The sequence below is a fragment of the Propithecus coquereli genome, unplaced genomic scaffold (assembly GCF_000956105.1).
Source record: "Propithecus coquereli isolate 6110/MARCELLA unplaced genomic scaffold, Pcoq_1.0 Scaffold191, whole genome shotgun sequence".
Classification (NCBI taxonomy): Eukaryota; Metazoa; Chordata; class Mammalia; order Primates; family Indriidae; genus Propithecus; species Propithecus coquereli.
In genome coordinates this window covers 2,566,713-2,569,361 of record NW_012143968.1, presented here as the reverse complement: position 1 = coordinate 2,569,361, position 2,649 = coordinate 2,566,713, and positions in this window count along the sequence as shown.

Genomic DNA, 2,649 nt, shown 5'->3' with positions numbered 1-2,649 from the left:
GATAGTTGATCTTTTAAATAGATGAATTTGATGTCTAAGTTGATAAATATAGATCATTTTTCTATGAGTCAGTCTAATTTAGGGTATTAAGACATATTTTAAGAACATGATAGGATTCTTTTGACTTGATTTAAAACAACTACTGCATAAATGATGAAATTCCTAATTATACAATCATTGACTGAAGAATAGAAAAACCTTGTGCATAAAGATTGTTGTTGTGGTGGTTGGCTATTTAATCTCACAGCTGTTAACATCATTTTGTTAATACCTTTCATGTTCTGCTGAAGCATTTAAATATTTCATCTAAATATTTAGGTTTCAGGAAGAATTTTCCCTAGACATATTAAATGGTTGGTTTCCAAGTTAATTTTCACTTCTTAATCAGTTTCCGCTTATAAATTTTGACTTCATGATGTCCATTTATATTAATATTATTCCTCTATCTTCAGTGGTGTTGGAACATAACATAAAATCAAGAGCTGTTACAAATTCAATAATTTAAGATTATGAATATATATATAAAATAAAAGTAGGGATGACTTATAATTTAGAGTTAATCCTCTATTTAACTTTTGTTGAATAAATATGCCATAACTACTTTGCTGTTTTAGTTTTTTCAATCTTCTGACATTTTAGTTTATGGAAAAGTATATTGGCTTACTAGAGCTACCTCAACAAATTACCAAAACTTGCTGGCTTAAAAAATAAATAGAAGTTTTTCCTTTCACAGTCCCAGATGCCAGAAGTCCAAAATCAAAGTGTTGGCAGGACTGGTTGCTTTTTGAGGTTCTGAAAGAGAATCTGTTCTATGACTCTTGCCCGCCTTCCTGGCAGTTCTTGCTTGTAGACACACCTCTCCAATCTCTGCTTCCATCTTCACGCAGCTTTATCCCATGTGTCTCATAAAGACATGTTTCACTGGGTTTAGGGCCCACCTGGGTAATTCAGGATGCTGTTATCCTGAGATTGTTAACTTAATTACATCTGGTAAAACCATTTTACCAAATAAGGTCATATTCACAGGTTCTGGGATTAGGATCTGGACATAACTTTGTGGGGGCCACAATTCAACCCACCATATCATTTCATCACAAATTATTTTAAACTAATTTTTTTAATAAAATGAGGTACCTAATGTCAAACACATTATTACTGTGCAGTACAAAACCATATTCATTAGGGTCGTTTCCTCTCTTAACTCTATATATGAATCACTAACCAAATCCACTTGTCCTAATTGATATTTCCATAGTAACACTCACAATATTGTTTCAGATATTTTTGAATAACATTTTGCCAGTAGATCATCACATAAACAGTTATTCTCTGGTTAATTTTACTAAGGTGGTGATGTGATCAAAATAAACATCCCAGAAGTAATATCATCTTTAAAAGCAGAGAACACGACTATATTTCCATTCTTTTTCAAAAATCAATAAAACATTAATCTAGCACTTGGATTATTTTCAATGAACACTTATCTCTATGCAGAATTGAATTATCATCCAACTTTCTATTCAATCAATAACATACACTTTTGACATTGATCCATTTTATTAGTGATTTCCTCATTCCTGGATACAGCATTTGCAACTCTTTATAATTAGTTCACCCAGCACATCCATGAGAATAATAAATATATCCCTATTATAGTCCAACCAAAGAGTGATGAGATAATTAATTAGAAAAAGTAAGTGGCAACTAAATAACAAATTAATATAGCCTTAAAGTCAAACTCCTGTAAAAAATCGGGTTGTGCTTTGTATGCTCTATAAGATAGGCACCAATTTCCTTAGGGTGGAAATGTGATCTCTAGTGCTCCCAAGGGTCTAATGATATTAAAGTCAAAGTAGAGGACTTTGGGAAAGCAAATGCTAACTCACAGATCTAAGAAATCATATAAGTAAAGGAAGGCATTAGGAAAATCAACTTGCTGCTCAGTATGCAAAACATTTATTTGAAAATTTTACAGGTTAGTGAGCATGGATATGAACCCATTTTTTGCATTAGTGGATTTCCTGCTTCATTTTTTTTTTACTACTATTTATATTTTATTCACTGTTTTCAGTCACTAGACCAAAACAAAGAGTTAAAAAGTAAAGAATTCAGGCTCAAACCTCAGTATTGCCTATAGTGGAAGCTCTACTGTTTCTAGGTTTTGGGTTTGTTTTTTTTTTTTTTCTGTTTTTAAAAATTGTCACCTTGGGGGCCTGGCAAAATGGCAGATTAGGGGTGACCTCCTGGCTCTCTGCTCCCAGAGTGGGAGGTGAAGAACGCAGACAGCTACACACGAATGGATCGCTCTCCCACAAGAACAGCATTGTGATTCTGCAGAGAAGCAGCACGGGACAAGCAGTGCTGTGGGAAAAAAAAAGGGACCAGAGAATCCGCGGCAAATACCAGAAAGTGCGGGACAAACAGTGGGGAGTGCAGCGTGGGATGTCCGCGCCTGTTGGCGGGCTGGCTGGGGCAGTGAGAACTGACCCACGGAAGGCGACTCTTCCTCTACCAACCCCCACACCCACGCAGGCAGGGAAGTGCCTGAAGTCATTGCGAAGTGGTAGCACTGACCGACAAGCGGGGGAGAGTGGAGACAGGAGCAGGGACCAGGATGCTGGGTCAGCATCGGAGGGAGGGACTGACCCC